Source organism: Epinephelus lanceolatus, chromosome 12 (assembly GCF_041903045.1).
Source record: "Epinephelus lanceolatus isolate andai-2023 chromosome 12, ASM4190304v1, whole genome shotgun sequence".
In the NCBI taxonomy this organism is placed as follows: domain Eukaryota; kingdom Metazoa; phylum Chordata; class Actinopteri; order Perciformes; family Serranidae; genus Epinephelus; species Epinephelus lanceolatus.
Genome location: NC_135745.1, coordinates 8461046 through 8482867, shown reverse-complemented (window position 1 = coordinate 8482867; position 21822 = coordinate 8461046). Strand labels below are relative to the sequence as shown.

The following is a 21822-nucleotide window of genomic DNA, read 5'->3' as shown; positions in this document are numbered from 1 at the left end:
TATCTGCCTTTAAGATGAGACGAAGAGATGTAAGATAACACCTGGAGGCTAAATGTAAAAAACACCTTTCAGAAGTGCATTTAAGATAAGGAAAAGAATGAGACAGCTTTATAATGCACCTACACACTCCTACACTTCTTGAAATCTGCAGGTGTGTGTATTCTGCATATCACTGCATTATTTGTGGCAAAGAAGTACTGCCTGGAACCTTGTGAGCCAAGATGAGAGAAGAGATAGTTTGATATCTTCCCCAACATATTCTGTATCTGCCTGGTGGAGCTGTAAGGCCCAAACAGTCTTGGATGGTATTATCTTTTATTAAAACAATACTGAGCCTAGCTGTGTTTAGGCCAATTTATTGTTCTTGGCAAAAGTCAGAGCAGAAAATGTACCACACAACACTGAGATATAGAGCCTAAGAAATATGTGGATACTGGACTTCTCGGATTTATTGCGGCACAGCGGTCACCTCACACAATATATAATGAGAGGACTGGTAATAAACTTCCTTCTTACAATAAGCCAGCTAGCATTAGTCAAAGTATGAAGGTGAACCTTTTAATAATCTAAAGCTGGATTTATCTGCTGCCATTTAAGTCTCTTAAGAGATATAGTAGCATCATTAAAATTAAATAACCATTCAGCCATAGAGCTGCTGAAATATCACTTGTATCATCAATTGACATATTTTATGCTAAAGTAAAAGCATGCACGAAAGACAGAACTGTCTTATAAGTGCATAGGTTAGATTTCAGGGGGACACAAGGGGCATGCACCCCTCAATATTTAGAACATGTGCATTTGTCCCCCCACTATAAAAACATGAAGAAAAGGCAGAAACTTAAGTGTTTGATGCTCAAAATTTACAACACGATACGATACGATGCGATGTGATACGATACAACATACTTTATTGTCCTCTTAATCTCAATTGTGGTTTCATGGGGATGGACCCCCTCGCCCAACAATGTTGAAACAAAACCTGCTCCTGTATGAGTGACATCCTGTTGTCCTATTTTAATATTTCAAATATGAAAATTTTACATACAGTGCATTTGTATTTACCTTATATGTGAAGTGAAAGACCCATGAGGAAATCACATAATTGTTATGATTATTACAACTGTACATGAACAAACAAATACTTCACGTGTGCTTTTTTTATAAGGCACAATTTGGAAAAGTAAATGTGTTTTGTAAAAATATAGTGATTGAGTTTTGTATTAATAAAGTAACTGCATCTCCAGAATGCTCTCCACCAATTCAACCTTGTCTCTGAGAAATTTGATTCATATAATACTAATTTATTTTACCATTAATGCTGGGATGGGAAGCATGACCGCTGTCTGGAATATGTTCACAGTCTGCTTGGAGTGAAGGAAGTGCTACATTTTGGTGCTGCACACAACTAGGGAGAAGGTCATGAAAGAGCGTGATTTCAGTTAAATGTCAAGACAGGAAACACATTGTGTCTTGTACTTGAAGTCACTGTCAATTTTTTTCAATATTTAACCAAGACCATGATATTTCCCTGGCCTTAGGCAAGTGCTGAATACTAAAACATGACCATAGGAAAAAAACTTTAATCATGCTATGAGTGGAATAACAGTTTGTGATTTGGCAGGTATATTCAATAAAAAATGTTTTATCATTATGTAGATTGAGGCATCACTAAATTTACTTGAAAACATAGTTGCTTTTGCACATTAGTTGTATGTAGAGGTGGTTTCTGGAAGAATAGGTTGATATTTCACTTATTTTCTTGGCAACATCCACTCCAGGCAACTGATGCATAATCGATGTTTTTATGGTTATGTGGAGGCAACAAATCAGTTGTTAAGGTCAGGGAAAGATTGTGGTCTTACATATTTACTGAAAACACCAATTCTGGCAAGATTATTATTATTATTATTTCCAAAGAATCCAAAGCCTTGTACTTTTCCTAACCGGGTGCTGTGTCCGAAACTTAAGACATGTGGGATGCAGCTCACAAACTGCAGTCTGATACACCTCCTGGAATGGAGTATCCTGGCAGCAATTACCTCCAAAACATATGGGCAGATTCATAGTGTTAAAACATATTTTAAAGGAGACAGGATTGAAAAGAAGTGTGCTCTTGCCACATGTTAGATAAGGTAACCAATGGGAAAAATTACTCAAGAAGTCAGCAAAGTCATTTGATGACTTACACAAAGTTACACTTTCCTCGTTGCATCCTGTAGAAGGCTGAAGCAGTGCACAGCCATCATGATCAATATGTCTAATGTTACACAGCTACAACCTCGATGTTTTCCCTGCACTACTGTATACTCTCATGAGGAAGCGTGGTAGTAAAATAGCACAAAAAATAATCAATACATTAAATTGGCGTCCTGAGTGTGGTTGTTAGTGTGAGGATATGTTTGTCTCCTGTTTCTTAAACTGTATATCCTCTGTTAAAGTATATGTACTTACAGCAATATAGCAAACTCTGACTTTGGTTCTAGTTTGAGTTGATATGGTTGAGCTTAGAGCCAATGAAAAGCTTAAGAAATATAGAAAATAAGCCAATAGAATGGCATCTGTCATTTTAAGCGGTCATAAAGACTAGGATGGGTGGTCTAGTTTTTATATCTATGAACATACCTTGACTTTAAAGACATTGTCAGCATTTCTTCTACTGAACAGGTGGTGATTTTTCACTGTTAAACACAAAAATATTCATTATTATTTCAAGAATAAACCCATGATGTGTTGTTCACACCTACACATTCTAAAGAAAAAATACATCTTTCTACACTTGCCATGAAGTTGTCAAGCCTGCCACCTCACCACTTCAAACAAGTGAGCTCAGTGTCAGAACAGTGTTACCTGAAGCAAAAGAAACCCAAATACCTGAGAGTTTACTGTCACAGAGGACTTCTGGGAGGAGAGGCTACAGTGGCAGCTGCTGCTGTATAATGAAGGACGGATGGATAACAGGGGACCTATCAACCCTACAGTTTTCAGCACCAGCCTGAGTACATGTGACGGACTGAACAAACACTCTCTGGATCTCTGTGTGTGTTTATTTCACCCTGACATCCCATTCGGCTGCGCGTTACCGCTGGAGCTTGTGCACTGCAAAATGGGCATGTAAAGCAAAGACAGTGGCTGGTGTTAGAAACATAAAAAAAATTCCTGTTGATTCCTACATTTTTTGAATGTAATTTCCCTTTTGAGGTTAAACAAAAAATTGCCAACCTCCATATCATAAACACAGGAAATGGCTGTAAACACATATATAGAATGGGTTAGGTACACATGCATATATTATATCAGACAGACCTGATTGAATTAGAATATACCAAACATTTACACTGCTATCTACCAAAACTGGCACACACTTGTAATAAAATATGACAGCAGTGTCACGCTTACCTTAAAGCTAAACACCATGACGAATTAACAGTGATCCTGACACAAACTGTTATGGAGATTTTATTACAACACAGAGAGCCAAGACAGTCTGGTGCTGCCGTGAGCATGCTGTTTGACCAAAAGTTTTTTTTTTTGTAAATTGTTATTTCTACACAACATAACATTTACTTAAAAACAAAAACAAAATCCCTGTCTAGACTACTCAAAATTCTAATCAAACATAGAGATTGAAATCATGCAACAGAAAGCAGTAATCACAGCTGTGCTTCTGCTAGTAGTGTACAGTGTTGATCAGTGCAAATTGAAATTTTTCATATACACGCATTCATGTTCACTGTTCTGCTCTCCATTGTCTCTGCAGCGTCTACTGAAGCCTCACTTAGCTAGGCTGGCAGGTCAAACAAGTAAAGGGCTGGCACCATTGTCTGGTATCGTTGAAACATCATGGGACTCTCTGTCATTGCTTTCAGTGCTGGCCAATAACAATTGTTAAAATGAGCAATAGTTACTATTAAGGATGTAAAAAAATATCTGTAAACTTAAGTAATATTATGTTTTGTGATGCTGTATCTATTCTCATAAATACTGCATCGATTTAAAACTGTTCGTGTCAAATGTATCCTTATACAGCAGTTCATATAATATGCTCTGAAAATACACGTACAATGGTTTGTATATCTAATTAATTAGTGGCCCAAGAATGATGTTACGTACTTTTAGGAAAAAAACACTGTAATGATGTACCTTAAAATAACTCAAAGTTCACTTGGTTTCACACGGTTCCGAAAACTGGTCTACAGGAGGAAAGTCCTCTGTTGTTTGGATCCACCACCCCAACCTGTCTCCTGAAATGGTTTGGGTGTTTATACCCATTTGACTCTTCCACTCCAATGTAAAAATATTTTGCTGGCGTAAACACAAAGAATGCAGGCCATTGAAACAGGCAGAGTCATAAATTGCACACCACTGGCATTGATAGTTTTCCTAAAATTAGATTTAGAAAAATTGCACTATATCACCTAGCTTATGGTATATCAAAATCGTAACCCCTGTATTGTGATACGTATCAAATTGACACATTTTTGCCAATGCTCAGCCTCAGTAAAAATGCAGCTGTGTTTTTATGAATTATTGATAACTGCAAGATGTAATAAGTTAGCCTGGAAATCCAGACTCAAATCTAGAAAGATTTTGAGTCTGGCCCTCACCGATACACCCTTCCTACCCAAGGGGCGGCACTAACTGAGGCATTTCAAATGCCTCCGCATGCAATTGAATAGCACGATAGCCAAACAGAACAAAAAACAAGGTGACGTATTCATTGCAGTAAGCCCCATCGGTCTGCCGATCCCGTCGGCAAAACTGGAAACGAAGGCTTCTAGGGCAGTCTTCTGTTCCTCTCTCAAGGAAAAAGATAAGTGTTGTTGGCTTAGCGTTTCTTCCAAAGCTAAATTGAATGGACACGGTCCTTTGGCAGCTGCCATCTTGGCTGTTTACTTTTCAACTCCTACGGCGCAGTGCTGTCCTCATCATGTTACGCCTGCCCAGAGCCCCCCTCTGTCAGATAGACTGATCTGATTGGTCCGATGGCGATTCAGTGGGCTCTGCTCGTCAGGGCCAGATCCCCGTGCAGTGCAAATTCGAATTTGCTAGGGGCGGGGCATCTGGACTTCCAGGTTGGTAATATCTAGGCTTTAATATGATAAATTAGATGGATGGGAATGTCAGTGGTCGTGTGGTCACTGAGAGGGCTATCTGTGTTATGCTGCCTTTACACTACCATGTCTTGATGCCCAATTCCGATTTGTTGCCTATATCCGATTTTTCCTGACTGCTGTTTACATGTTCTATTCACCTTATTTTTCACGGAGACACGGAGGCAACACAGAATGCAGCCAGCTTCTGTTTTTTTGTCTTGACCACTGTGTAAATGTCCCACGGTATTTGCTACAGTGACATTACTGCGTACATGGAAATGTTTACATTACTGAAAGCAATTTTAAGGACTAGCTTTAAATATTTGAAGTTAATCATTAAAGAATAAATCACCTGGAAAGCTGGCGCTGCTCCACATAATTTAAAAGGTAACTTAGCCTACACAGAGCGGTGGAAATGTCTGTGCAGCTGCAGACGGGTGCGGCTGGATGATTGATAGGTACATGCTGATTCGGGTGCTATCAGAGCCGATCCGCACATCACTATGGCTTAATAATCAACTCAGTCATTAAAAACAACCCGCCCTGTGTTAGGAGTGTATGTCGCTGACAGAAAGAAAGAAAGAAAAGGGAAAGAAGATAGAAAAGCAGCGTACACCTCACATATTTATTTCTCACAGTTGCGCACATGTTTGGCTGGCATGCAGAAGCACCGTCTGTGTGTCTGTGTGTCGAGGGTGCAAGCCGCAGCTTCAGCTGCTCAGGTAGAGACGCTGTGTAGCCCAGTGTGTTTTTTCGCTGATTCGGTTCTGCAGGTTCTCTGCTGGTACACTGGAGATGGGGATCAAGCAGTTTGTCTCACTCGGGATAGATTGTGCTTTTTTGGTTCATAGTTTTTGATTGACGTGCGATTTATTCGGCTTTCCTTCCTTTCCCTCGCTCATGAACACGTCATCAAAATGCGCTGTCGTCTCATTATTCATGACGTATGACGTGGATTGCCAGGAAATATCCGATCTGTCTGTTTAGATTACAGACCTATTGGCAGATATCTGACTCATATCCAATATATTTCCACATATGAAGGAGGCCTGAATCTGATCTGACAATATCCGATATCATGTGTTTTTTTCCCTGTTTACACGTTCATGTTACAGATCCGATCCGTGCCACTTGAGAGGAAAAAATCTGAATTGGGTCACTTGAACCATGTAATGTAAAGTAGGCCTTAGAGTATAATTTTTGGATTTATGGATGGTGTTTGTTCAAGCGAAACTGCTGTGCTGCTTTAAAACTGTTCTCTCCAAGGTGATTTAGTCTTTGTCAAAAAATGCCATCTCTTTCAAAGGCATTACCACCCACCTGAAATATCCCACAAAAGTGAAAATTAAATTGGCATGTCAGTTTAAGAACTACCTTGAAAATTAAAAGTAAAGTGATGGCACCAAAACTCAAGTCAAATGTGTTTGTGCAGCGCAATATCACATACAGCGTCTCATCAGGCTGCACAGGCCCATATCTCTCTCTGACATCGGAGATAGAGAGTCACATCATGTTGTTCTAAAATGATCTCCGCTCTCGTCCGGTCTGAATTGCAAGTCATGAGCTATTTCTGGCGGAAGCTGTGTCAGCAGTCCTATGCTGAAAACCCTCCCTGATGAGCCAGGTTATACTGCTGATGCCCATCTCCACTGGAAATGACTATCCAATGTAATCATTCTACTGCTTTGCTAAGGGCCACTTAAAATATTCAGCATCTCTTTCAAAACATATTTCCTAACAGCATAAGTAGCATGAGAATAAAATGGCATTGTATACAGATACAGCATTCTGAAATGAGCAGCTGGTCTATGACAGGGCCCAGGCATGGATGCAATATGGGAGCTGAACACTGTGTTCCAAGACGGACCATAAGCTGTGAAAGTTGAGATTTCTGCATTTTTGGAAGCGTTGCATATGTGCATTTGAGTCAGCACATGAATTAAACATATTATTGGTCCTAATAGCTGAAACTGTGATAATTTGGAGAATAATATTTAGGTCTGTGTGATGCAAACAACACTATTGGAATATTGATAATTACAGGGATAGAGCTGAAGGAGCAAATTACTTATAAAAGACAAGCATCAATATTTGGAAACACGAAATAAACAGCCGACAGAAGAAAACAATGGCATTATGATTCTGCAAACTATAAATACGTTACATTTGTATGCTTCATACCTATCACATGGTTTCTAAAGTGACGTAGTATATGAGCTGGCCTTCCCATCAGGAGGTGGAGGGGATGGTGGATGGCACCTAGGCAAGATGGCCACCTAGGCAAGATGGCTGCCAAGCTGCAGACCACTGTTCAAGACCACCAAACAACAAAAGCAGTTGTATTTTAGTGACTCGTCCCTGTTTTTCCAGTGTTCTTTTAGCTACCAAACATGGTTGTTTTGTAGCAGTCCATCCCTATTTGTCCTGCAGGGATAGTGCCAAGAAAAGCAGTTGTTTTTTACTGAGACCTCACTGGATTTCCAACAAGGATTATGCGACCAAAATTGGGTATTTTAAGCCTAAACATGATCTTTTTCCAAACCAAAATATCACATCAGTGATCCAAAAATTAGGTGGTTCTAATCCACAGCTCTATGCCACCCCTGCTCGTCCATTTTGTTTGTGAGAACACACCTGTAACAAAATAACAAACCCTTATACTGGGATTGTAATTTGGTTGTCTAGTAAACTGGTTTTACCCCAGAGCTAGTCCATCAAAGCTGAGCACCTGTCGCCAGATGGTTCAGATTTACTGTTTGTTTACTGATCTTTTTTTTTTACTACTCATGCCTATTGTATACTTACGAAGGAATTAGTTTACAGACTCTTATTTATGGCATCATAATCATCAATTCTGAAAGTTAATGTCTCATGACTGGTCATTATGCCTACCATAAATATCACAGGCCTTTAGCACTATTTTTATTTCCTCAGTTTTAGGTAACTGCTCTTTCGTTTTAATCCCATTTTTTATTGAATTATTTATATTTATTAAGGTACTGTATGTTTAATGTTGTTGAATTTATTCAAATGCTTTGTTCTTTTTTCCTCTCTGTTTGCACTGTTGTTTTGCATAACAATCATAAAGATAACACCGAACTCATTGATTTAATGTTATAAAGCATATAATTGGAAAAGCTGCGACCCTCAGCAAAAAGCAACAGCTTGTTTATCAGCAGACATCTTTTAGGTAGACCATCAATTTTATTTATTTTTTGATAAAATAATGTCTACTTGTGGTGGCTACTGCAGTATCGTGAATATGAAGGGCTGTGACCTGTTTCTTTAGATAGACAGATTCACAACTGCTTTAGTGAACAGATAAGATTAGATGTGGCTGTTAGTCTCAAAAAAATGGTGTCAGTAGTGAATATTTTCCGATTGTCTCACACAGTCACAATGCAACATATAGAGCCGAAAGACCTCGGACAAAAAAAGAAAAAACATTGTAGGCTGTGTTGGCTTAGTTTTTTTTTTTTCAGTGCTAAAAGGTAATTAACGTATGCATTCTTTGAACCAAGGTTATCTGGCAAAGAAAATGCTACAACAGTGACCTCTGTTTGAGACGTGAAATATAATTTAAAGTGCAGAAATATATGGTTAATTATTATTATTATTATTATTATTATTTTCTTTTGCTGGGCTTTAACACCATTAAGGTTTTGAATGAGGCTTTTTGTCTGTTGTCATATTTTATGACACCATCACCCAAAAAAAATCCTTGAACAATATCCTACATTTGCATCCATGGAATTAAAGCTTTCAAATGAGGACTTGGATTTTGAATGTCAGCATTATGAATGAAGCTTTGAAGCTTGGAATTAATTGGTGGATCCCTGTGGGCCTATGGCCACATAGCATTTTTCTTCAGCAGAAAAGTGGGGGCAGGGCACTGGTGAGCGCTTCATCCTAGTACTTCATAAAAATTGCTTTTTTTAAATGAATTGCTCCGCATGGGAATGTTTTTACGTCAACAATATCCTAACGATACCTATTAGCTAGGTAGCTAACGTAATACTACATTTACAGAGGGCTGACGACACAGTCAATGACAATCTTACAAAGCAAACTGTGATAAAAGCAGAACACTCACCAGCAACATCCAGTGTCCGCTGGCCAATTTGCTTCCAAAAAACTTTTCTGTCTTTGTTGTGACAGGAGACAGCGATCTGGCCAAAGAAGCGGCAGTGATGTCACTGACACTTTATGATAAATTCAGAGATTTCAAAATATGTGCGCTCAGGGCGGCTGCACATTATAAGTGAAGGGCTCTGCAGAAAGACACTGGGCATGGCACTTTTTCACTTGGTGGACATGTGGCTGCATACACTCTACCCTTATTGGGTACAGTTAAAAAAGACACCAATGCTAAGAAAAGAATGCTACATGGACACAGGCCCTAAATGACCTTCTAACTTTCCTCTCTACTTCCTCAGAGAAAAAATAAAATAATGACTGCACAAACTTTATATTTGCAGCACTACAGTTAAATGTGGTTTGTTTTAGTTATAAAAAAGTCCTGAAAAGTCATAGTATTTTTCAAACTGCATGCTGTGAATGGATTCTCCAACAGTCTGAAATAACTGATAATGACTAGTTGAGCTGCAACTCAACCCCATTTTATAAATAATGATCACCATGTAAAACAGTATGAAGGAAAAACATATTCACTAGAGCACTGGCTATGATATGTGCTCAGTTTGGCTCATCTGATCCGTCAAAAAACATTACTGTCAGATACTGACTACCATGATGGAAGAGACAGTCTTTGCCTTTTAGCGGTACTAAAATGGATGACCCTTTTAACCCCTAACAGGTTCCCACAGAGCCTTCAGGCTGCACTTTAACATGTTACACAAGTTAACTTGCTGCAGCTGATCTGAAACTGCAGTTTTAACATCTGATACGTTCTATTGGTAGAGCCAAACACACATATCCCTATTAGCAAGGTGGGAAGGTTAAGACATAGTCATTACATAAAGCTGCACGAAGACTGGAGTTGTACACTCATGTTCAGCCCATTTAAACATGTAGGCGGCATATTAAAGGTCCTCAGCGAAGCTTTTTCCCTTCCTCTCCCACTACTTTTTTTTTCATGGCGATAAAGAGGCAGGCAGATGAAGCCAGGAGGCTCAATAGGAGCCTGAAAATGATGTTGCTCCTCCATTGCTGTGAAGCTGAAAGAAGATTCCGAAAATGCCCGTGGATATAGATTCAGAGGACGAGAGGGAAGCGAGTTATGTGAGAGAGAGGGAATGAGAGAGATGGCCGGAGCCAGACAGAATAGAGATGAAGAGGAAAAGAGGAATACAAAGACAGCAAGTGAGAGCGAGGCAACTGACAGATACAGCGGAGACGGGATGCAGCCGCTGCCTCCATTATCTTCTGATACATTTTTTATAAACTTTTGGAATTTAAGAAATTAATTTCAAACTTCCACCCCATGGGGCCACTCTAAACGGAGCCCCAGCCACAGAAGATGGAGTGAGACGATTCCTCTTCCCTAACATCCATGTCTAACTGTAGAGGAAAGCAATCACAGTCTCTGTACTGTGGAGCAGAGCTGGAGAGTAACAGCTTTCATTAAAGGGCAGTTCAGTAATCACTGCAACTGTTAATGCTCCGTTACCTAACCTTTGCGGAGTTAAGTGTTCTACTTTTTAAGGAGGCCAGTCTTTCTGTGAGAAATGTATACATCACAGACATGAGTAGCAAACTGATAGAAGTGATTGTCTTAAAAGGAACAGGGTGCTGAGATAGAAAAAAAAGCTGTTTGAACTGTAAAGCTTTGCAAAACATTTGATTACTACCGGCTGTTATTGGATATGTAGGCAGCGCTGTAGGCTCTGTATGATGTTTTAAAAAGATGGCATCTATTCACCACAAGGGCCGTTCTCATGCACTGTACACTTACCTGTACCTACAAAACTCAATTCACCATCATTCGTATATAACCCACATAATCATGAGCCAGTAGTTTCTGTATAACCCACCTAATTGGGAAGACTGTAATCAAGTGACCAATGTGCTGATGGGAGTGAAGAATGAAACAGTAGAAAGAGCAAAAGTCCAGTGAGGAGGCAGGGTAGGGTGGTTGGTCAATCAAACAAACACAGGACTTTCCCCCAGGAACTGGTGTTCATGTCCCATGTGAAACCAAGTGAACTTTGAGTTATGTTAAGGAACACTGTCAGTTTTTTTCTCTCCTTAACCGAACCTATGTAACGTTACTTACCTAAACCCACACAGTTTCCCTTGCCTAAACCTAACCCACGTAACTTTACATTTACTGTGTGACATAACAACGCCATTTGTGAGGTGATAATTTGTTAGATATCATACCAACCGTTATTTAGCAAGATGATACTGTATATGTACTGTTGTATAAGGATACATTCCACTGGTGTCTTTTCACCAAGCCCCATCCCATTGATTTTACATTGAGATGACATCACTCAAATATAGTTAATGGTATTCTTAGCCACAAATCCTAAACCTTCATGGATTGTACATGCTTCATACAAAGAGTAATAATTGACCTTGGTGTCAGTTTGTGACATCTTGTTAACATTTTTATAGGAGTGTCATTTATATTGATGATCCATGGCGTTGATGTATCATTGATGTCTCTCTTATAAGGATGGTCTATGGTCTATCTGTAGTGGACACTTGGGGACAGCTTTAACTCCCTCGCTGTCGGGCCACATTAGCATTCATGGCAACTTGTGTTTCTGGCTGCCTGATGAATGGGAGTCCATTATTCACTTTCCTTTTAGCTCCGGTTTGGTCTCCACCAACTCTCGAGAAAAGCATCTTTAACCATTGCATGTTCTCCCATGTTCACTAGCTAGCATGCTGTTTCATGAAACCCTATTAGTGAAAGCAGAGCTGCAGTCCAGAAAAACAAACCTTTGAGCTGAAAGAAAGCTTTAAGTCTGCACAGTTGGGTGATAATTTGCTCTGCATGGGCTTAAGTGATGCATTTCACATTACACACAATCAGTTCATCCATGGTTAATACTAAGCAATGAAGCTTCAAACAATAATATCACAGATAATTATTACTTTAAGATCAATACCAATCACTAACCCTAACGTCTTACAGGACTGCCTCCGTTTCTGTAAAATCAGTAACTTCCCAAACATCTTCTTCCACTTATAAACAGACCCTGTGGAGAAGTAACAAGCAAAAAGCAACATAATAAGCAAAATAAAGCACAATGCAACTAACAACTACAGCTACAGTGTGCTAGCTGTATCTGTGGCCTAATGCTTTTAAAGACAGCAGCCAGCAAATTAAGCTCTCTATGTCTGTTTGCTCTCTCTTTATCCCCCTGCCTTTATCTCCTTCATCTCTTTCCCTCTCTATCTCTCTGTGGCCAACTATCATTGAGTATCAAGAACAGAGAGGTGTTTGTTTCTCGTTAGCTGTTGGCTCCATCCTCCCGGGGGACTCAGCTGTTTTATAGCGATGCAGGACACATGATTGGAGTTGGCATGGTAGCGTTGCCAGGGGCACTGTGCCTTCAGCATCACAGACCCTTTCCTACACTGAGAGAAGTGACGGTGGCCAAAAAAAGCTCAGTGTTTTCACCTAAAATTCCCCCTGGCAGTAATTAAAATAATTATCTCTACTCAGGTCTGTCGGACATGCTATTTTGCATCTTTATATTTTGTGTAAACATCAGAAAAGACACCACCAAGTGACTCAATATTTTTTGAGCGACTGACCTTTTTCTCTTAGCCTGTGTCCTCTCTGTATTGCCTCCTTTCTCCTCTCTTACCCTAGGGGCCAGTTGTTGGCATGACAGTGTTGCTCTGCGCTGTGCTCCAAGGTTCAGCACCCAACCCACCTGCTCATAATTATTTCACACCACAGTTTGACAAAGCTGGAAATAGTGCACGCCGGAGCCCTAGAAACATCCAAAATGCATTTGTGCTTGTATGAATCCAAATAAGTCATGAATGTACAATGCTTTATGTAACATTGATAAACAGCAAGAACTACTTTCCTCTTTCTTTTCTTTTCTTTTCTTTTCTTTATCTAACCAGGTAAAAGTCTCATCAAAATTGACTTCTTTCTCAAACAAAACATTGCCAAGAAGGAAGCATAACAACAACACTGGCAAGACTATTACTACAATACAGACAACATAAAGTGGCTAGGAAAATGTAATTCATGCCATTAAAAATCATAAATAATATCCACTTACACTTATACAGTGTATAGTGGAAGAGGCAGTGTGATTGGTTTTGGTTTCTAAGCAGATGCCTAAAGCACATAGGTACAGACAGACCAGCTCAAAGAGAGAAATTCATATTGTGGGCACTTCTGGATATCTACACTGATGGCCACTGATCACTAGTATACAAAGTAAATTAATTTGTAAAACATCTGAACCCAGTGATTAAGTGTAGACATGTGAAGTCATTGGGGAGTAGTGTTGTGACCACACTAGAAAATTGAGTTTGAGGGCATAACATTTAAATTTTTTATCATAAGATAAATTGAAGAAGGCTGTAACATGACAACAGCTTTTTTCTTGGTAAGTAGCAGATAACAGCAGAATGACTTCAGTAATCTTTAACAGTAGGAGAGAGCGAGAAAGTGCAGCGGGTGTACCGATACTGTGGGAAAATTAGTATTGAAATCGTTTCAAACATTCAGTATCAATATGTTTTGATAAATCAATATTTCTCACAATACTATCTGGCAGCTGCATTCACATCACTGTGATTGAATAAAGGTACATTGCCAGGGCCAAGTGTTTTCTTGCCTGGAATGTTTTAGAGACTCATTGGCAAATCAAAGACAAACATTATATTAATAGCCTTCATTCAGTAATGTATAGCAATGTAAATACTGGTGGTTTTGACATTACAGGGTTGGAAACATTTGAAATATATTATAATTCCAAACTAACTTAATTTTTTCATAAACTGAGATTCTGAGGAGGTTAGCTGGTAACTCTCTGCCACAGGAAAACAACATTAACTTAGATGTGTCTTCATTGGACTGGGCAACATCAAAAGTAGACTACAAAAATTCAGAGCATTGTTAAATTAATGAGGTAGAACAATAGATAAGAGTATCATCGGTATATTGTTTTAGTCTCAAAGTAACAAAATACAAGCTTCTAAGACATTTTAAATGTAAAAATACACTCATTGGCCAATTTCAGAACAGAGAAGACTATTTATCCATCCATCATAAATGCTGTTTTCCCCATCTTTGGCCTGCAATTCTGATCTAGGAATGATCACTGATAGAAGATGTATTCAACTAAGTATAAGCAAGTGCTCCCTCTCCAGAGAAATCCCACCAGACATTAAGAAAGTTCTCTGATAGATTGTAGTGAGTTACAAGGCCACTGATTGTACCCCTCATTGGTATCATTACCATGGGACTGCGTTTGGCAGCAGTGCATGCCAATAACCCCCAGTGGACCAACTTGCGGGCACTAGGATGCAGGGTTTGCGTTAACCAGATATTCTCGGTCATTGACCAGTTTTTTACAACAATGACCAGAAAATCTGAAGGCTGTCGGTTATTTTGACCGGTTGCAATTACCACCCCTGCCCACTTGGCGGCGGAGTGCACAGTCAGTGGTTTAAGTGGCTGCCATTTTCACACTGCAGAGAAAAAGTCATTCATCTGCTTCATGTAGTGTTGTTGACATAACAGCCTGGACACACCGGACACGTTAGTGCCGCGAAAGTCCTGCGAGTATACTCGCAGGCGCTTGACTGTCCACACAGGCAGTGCATTTCTCCTGCGCTCTCCGCGCCGGTTAAACATCGACTCCACTCGTCTGTTCCTGTCAGTACTCTTTTTTTCACTTCAACAGGTCATTTTAAACATGGGTAAGGCCATATTTTAATCGTTTTTTATAACGTAATAAGTTAACAATTTGTCATTGCATGTCCATGTATTGAGCGTGTTGGATTAACACTGAATGAATAGGGCATATTGTTCTGACCATTTAATTCATGCAGTTATGCCTGTAGGCTTGGTGACACAAAATTAAAATTGTAATGAAGTGATTAGGGTATTGAAAAATGTGTTCGGTTATGCACTGTTGTGTTATTTTAAATTATAAACATGGTATTTTCTCCTCACGTTCCTCAGTGCATGCTGTTGTTATATTATTTTGAAAATTGGCTGGATTCTCTTGTCTTTTTTGTATCCGACTTCCTGTTTGGTACGATCCACTCTATCCAGCTTGACAGAAGCGCTCGCGGCTCGCGTGAAAAATAGACCAGACGCCGAACTGAGGCGCTGCGGTGTGTGGATGTGACTGTTCATCTTTTCGTTCATGCCCTTATTAATGCACACTTTATTACTTGCTTGTTGAATTAATTAAAAACGAACGAATGAAAACTAAATGTCTTTGAATATCTTTATTATCATTTTAAAACGAAAATTAAAATGACTGTTAAAAATAGATTATGACCGGATTTTTATGGCTCTGTCGGTCAAAATGACCGGTGACGAAAAAGTCTAGCGCAACGTCTGGTAGGATGAAAAAAAAATTTGAAAGGAACATATTCATTGTCCTCAACAGCTAATAGAACTGGCTCAGGTGTCACTGTATCACCTAAATGTTAAAAAGCTGCATTTGAAAACACCAAAAAAGCTAGTAAGTGGACTTTTTAACTCAGATAATTTGGTCACACATGCTTTTTTAAAGGTCTGTAAATATCTCCATTACTAAACACATACAGTACAGGCCAAAAGTTTGGACACACCTTCTCATTCAATGCGTTTTTTTTATTTTCATGACTATTTACATTGTAGATTCTCACTGAAGGCATCAAAACTATGAATGAACACATGTGGAGTTATGTACTTAACAAAAAAATATAAGTGAAATAACTGAAAACATGTTTTATATTCTAGTTTCTTCAAAATAGCCACCCTTTGCTCTGATTACTGCTTTGCACACTCTTGGTATTCTCTCCATGAGCTTCAAGAGGTAGTCACCTGAAATGGTTTTCCAACAGTCTTGAAGGAGTTCCCAGAGGTGTTTAGCACTTGTTGGCCCCTTTGCCTTCACTCTGCGGTCCAGCTCACCCCAAACCATCTGGATTGGGTTCAGGTCCGGTGACTGTGGAGGCCAGGTCATCTGCCGCAGCACTCCATCACTCTCCTTCTTGGTCAAATAGCCCTTACACAGCCTGGAGGTGTGTTTGGGGTCATTGTCCTGTTGAAAAATAAATGATCGTCCAACTAAACGCAAACCGGATGGGATGGCATGTCGCTGCAGGATGCTGTGGTAGCCATGCTGGTTCAGTGTGCCTTCAATTTTGAATAAATCCCCAACAGTGTCACCAGCAAAACACCCCCACACCATCACACCTCCTCTTCCATGCTTCACAGTGGGAACCAGGCATGTGGAATCCATCCGTTCACCTTTTCTGCGTCTCACAAAGACACGGCGGTTGGAACCAAAGATCTCAAATTTGGACTCATCAGACCAAAGCACAGATTTCCACTGGTCTAATGTCCATTCCTTGTGTTTCTTGGCCCAAACAAATCTCTTCTGCTTGTTGCCTCTCCTTAGCAGTGGTTTCCTAGCAGCTATTTGACCATGAAGGCCTGATTGGCGCAGTCTCCTCTTAACAGTTGTTCTAGAGATGGGTCTGCTGCTAGAACTCTGTGTGGCATTCATCTGGTCTCTGATCTGAGCTGCTGTTAACTTGCCATTTCTGAGGCTGGTGACTCGGATGAACTTATCCTCAGAAGCAGAGGTGACTCTTGGTCTTCCTTTCCTGGGTCGGTCCTCATGTGTGCCAGTTTCGTTGTAGCGCTTGATGGTTTTTGCGACTCCACTTGGGGACACATTTAAAGTTTTTGCAATTTTCCGGACTGACTGACCTTCATTTCTTAAAGTAATGATGACCACTCGTTTTTCTTTAGTTAGCTGATTGGTTTTTGCCATAATATGAATTTTAACAGTTGTCCAATAGGGCTGTCGGCTGTGTATTAACCTGACTTCTGCACAACACAACTGATGGTCCCAACCCCATTGATAAAGCAAGAAATTCCACTAATTAACCCTGATAAGGCACACCTGTGAAGTGGAAACCATTTCAGGTGACTACCTCTTGAAGCTCATGGAGAGAATGCCAAGAGTGTGCAAAGCAGTAATCAGAGCAAAGGGTGGCTATTTTGAATAAACTAGAATATAAAACATGTTTTCAGTTATTTCACTTATATTTTTTTGTTAAGTACAGAACTCCACATGTGTTCATTCATAGTTTTGATGCCTTCAGTGAGAATCTACAATGTAAATAGTAATGAAAATAAAGAAAACGCATTGAATGAGAAGGTGTATCCAAACTTTTGGCCTGTACTGTAGATTGCACCAGATTCACTAGCCTATGCCAACATGGGCCTAAAGATGTTATAATGACATAAACATTTCTACACAGAGAGACTTTATTTTTGAGTTACCACTTGCTTTACCACCAATAACCAAAGTTTCCTAGTAGCTAAAATTTGCACCTAAATGTGTTATTTTAAAATGTAGAGGACAGACAATGCAGGGAGATACTGAAGGGACATTGCAGAACAAAAATGGGTACAATTACTAGAACAATTAAGGGAATTCACAGGCTCGAAGCACCACCACATATATAAATAGAAATCACTCTGCTAGATTAAATGCCACTGCTGCTCAACTGAACAAATGCTTTCATTTCGAAAGGTTTCATGAGCTTGCAACCTGAATGCAGTACAGAAAACTGTGAGAAGTTGTCAGTTGAAGTGAGTCTGTGAACATTTTCTTGCAGTTCATTTCAGTGCAACCCTGCTCAAAGCAACGATGCTTTACTTTTGCTTTCATGAAGTTCTTTCTTCATGCGACAACACTAACTGAACAACCTTGCAAAATAATACGTCTTCCACATCTTTATTCATATCAGTATTTACTTTGAACTCAACACTTATGAGGTCAAGTACTGTGTGTACTGAACAAATTTAATTTTCCTGGTGCTTGTGATGATACCAATCTAAAAACTAAATTCGGAGGCAACTTCTCCAATCAATCTCTCTGTACTTGAGAGGTGGTGGAACTATTCTTTTTTATCCTGAAGCAGCTTCTCCAAACCTCTACAACCTTCTAACCTCCCTTACCTTTGTCACACACCTGTGCTTTCTCTCTCTTTTGGGGCAAAGTACCATCAAAGCTCTCTCTCTATTGATCTGTCCACCTAGGTTTAATGGTCTCTCTAGCCTCTTCCCCAAGAGTTGGAATTGAAGTGGCAGGGGAGGTAGAGGGTAACGTACCGTCTGAATCCAGCTGCCTAGTGTGTTGATAGCAGAGTCACCGAAAAGAGAGAATTGAAGGGGGTAAAGGGAAAAACGGACAGGAGAGGAAGACATTTTTGGATAGGAGGGCAAAGGGCAGAAGTGGTAACCCAGGTGAGTTTGAGAGGGATTTCTACTTAAGTAAAAAGAAAACAAAACTGAGAGGGTCAGAAAAATGGAAAATCTCAGAAGTACTGTAGTCCCCATCTCCTAAAATCCACTAGAAACAATTAAACATAAAAGGTTTCCGAGCAGTTCAGGGCATTTTGAGTGGTTATGTAAAGATGCTGTTCTAGTCTTTCGCTCTGAAAAAGGATGCCTTTGTACTTGTCCTCACTCCTTGACGCAGAACACAATTTACGGGTGAAAAAGTGACACACAAATACGGCTTATCCATTCACAAAAGGTTTTTACAGGAGAAGAAGGTTGTCAAAGTCAAACAACGATGGACAAATTGCACCGGCGGTCTTTGTTCTGCACTTCTTGGAGTCTGTTTGTTCAGTGAAATGAAAGACTGTACTTTGTTGTTACTGCAGTATCATGGGAAAACTTCCCTTTTCAGAGGAACAGGAGATAAAATGGAGTTTTGATGTCTGTTTTGTGGCAACACTTGGTCCTATGCAAGAACCACTCGTACAAATGGATTTTTCATTGCCATACAAGTTATTTAAGGTAACTTGTCACAGTCACATATTCTTATAGATTTTTTTTCTTGGACATGAACAAAATTCATGATTGTTCTAGACAGACAGATATCATGATATTGAAAGAATAGTCCTACGTGGACTGCAAATAATCAAAATAATGTTCATTTTCTTAAGCAAACCACTAAAAATGGACAAGAAAGCTGAAAAGAACATATTATGTTGGTAAATATAGTACTTTCCACTTTCTTTCTGTGAAGATTATCTAAAGGCAGTGAGCAGTATCTGCATAATTAAGTATAATGTGGACTCTGTAAGAGAATGGATTGTAGGAGTTAAAATAATCAGCCTTATAAGGCATAAAATTAAGATTAGATGTCTGCATGATCAGATGTGATGAGCTATTTATGTAGTTAAAAAAGAGAACTCACAACAAGTCCATGCAGCGAAGAGGGTTTATTGAATCCAACTTTGAGTGCTTGTATGAGCAAGCAAACCTCACATAAAATAGGACAAGTTTATTTCAAGAATATGAAAATGTTTTTCATGAGGCCCATTGCCTGCCTCAGCAGGTAGATTTTTATTTCCTGCACATGATTTGAGATGTTGGACGATGTGATTCAGTTAGCAACTCCATAACTAAGATATTATGTTTTTGTTTTGTGTCTGTTAAGGTCTGCCTGACCTGATTTTACTTAGTCATGCCCCCCTCCCCTTCAACACTGCAGCAGTTTTATCTGTAAGGCCATCACCAAGCTCAATGTGGCCCGATCTATTTTCTCATCTCATCTCTGCTCAGTTCAGCTCAGCTCGGCGTTATTAGAGTGGAATGAAAGCCCATGTACACAGCCACTTTACAACCGTATCACTCGGAGAAAATGATTCGTCAAATGGCTTTGGCAATTCTAAAGAGCCTGGGGAGAAGTTCCGATGTTTGCATAGTGGGAAATAAGCAGCTATGACAAAACTCCCCCTCTTAAAGCTGCTTAAATCTGAGGCCTGGGAATAGTTTAGGTGATCAATTTCTCCCTTCCTCTTGTCTGCGATGCAGAAAAACAGCCTCTCACCGATTTCTGATAAGGCACCATGAGCAGCCACACAATAGTTTTCCTCCTCAAAGGTGCTGAGAGGAAAAGGCATTTTTCAAAACTTTCTGCCTCACTAAGAGACCAGAGAGCAAATAGTGTGCACTCTCCACACATACAAACACTGCCGAGGCTCCAGCAGCCCTGACAGGCAGAAACTTTTACAGACCACAGAAATAAATGACTTCCCTAAAGTAACATTCCCAGACTTAGATCTTCACTGTAGTCATGCACACCAACCTGTGTGTAATTAATTCAGAGCACCACGCAGAAGTATTGTATCGATCAACAAAGTGCAACCCCAGAAGAAAAGCCAATACATGTGTTATTGATCCAAAAAATAGCAGTGGGACTCTGTAAGCTTATATACTGCTCAAGCTAAAGAGACAGGTAGAGCGGACGATCACTTTATCAGTTCCTTAATGCAAGCGAATGAAACCAAACCAGTACGGCTGTTTGATGTCATGGCATATTCCTCATTGATCATTTCTAAGTAGATTCTTTAAGGCAAATGTAGGTGCCATTATTTTCAGTAGATTCATTGATTTAATTTGTTGTGGCAGTCACCTCTAGCTGGCAGATTGCGTTGTCTGCTCACCATCTTTCCCTGTGTCCTTCTTTTTGTCCAATTTGAAGAACAACTTTTCAATACTTGCTGCCTTTTCATCTTTTCGCTGATCTTTCCTTAAATTAACCATGCATGCAGTGTATTAGAATTAATTCAAGACTTTACTGTTACAGTCTATCTTTGACATGGTAAGAAGGAAATTACCTTATTAATATTAACTTAATAAGACCTTGGACAACGTCTGTTGCATTTAAAATTGGTTTCTTAGAACTCAACATTATTTCAATCTGTCCACCCAATGCAGATTTCCATGTATCTGATACTGTGATCAGAAAAGCATGTAAGAGTTCATTTGAATTTCTGTGGGTTCGCCAACATGCTGAGTGATCGCATTAACATAAAACATAATACATTTCTGGTAATTAAATGGCGAGTCGTTCTATCACAGTGACTTGATGGTATGTCACCTGAGCGTTGAAGGAGTTTGGAGTGAACATGATTAGGTTGTCACCCTTTTCAAATGGCTGTCTCCAAAATCTGTCATGACCTACACTTGGATTTCTACCTTGCACACATTGAGATTAGCATGGCTAAGCTATTGGCAGCCAACGGGGGCTACAAGCAAGCTTTTTTGCCATGCATACAGCAAGGAGTGGCAATGTAGGTCAGCCAGTTGGTTGGTTCACCATTCTAGTCCAGACTAGGGTTGGGCAATATGACAGTATAAACCTGCAATGGAAGAAATGTATCACAGGTAGAGATTTGGCAATTTCATTTCTACTGCAGGAGCTATTCGTGGCAGACTCTGTAACAAATCAGGGCCGGATTCTCACTTTATTTTGTGACTGTCACAAGATCGTGTGAGTCCAGCTGCCTCGCAAGGTAGGTGATTTGGGCAAAAGTGGAAGAGAAGAGTGACGTTTTGAATATAGAAACCCTTAACACATGAATTTATTGTTCTCAGGAACCTTAAAGCTTTGATTTTAAAAGAAATTTAGTTTTACTGTTTTAAATATTTTAACTCAAATGCTGTCTCCTCAGGCAGTTGTTTTTTGTTTGTATGCAATTTCCAAATAAAAGAAGAAAATAATGTTGATGAAGGATTACACAGCATGGT

The 21822-nt window shown here is 39.6% G+C and overlaps 1 protein-coding gene across 1 annotated transcript in view; it reads left to right on the top strand.

Moving 5' to 3' along the window:
* The window catches only part of brinp2 (bone morphogenetic protein/retinoic acid inducible neural-specific 2), a 342576-nt gene that overhangs the window by 74050 nt on the left and 246704 nt on the right, over positions 1 to 21822 (top strand). The window lies entirely within an intron of this gene.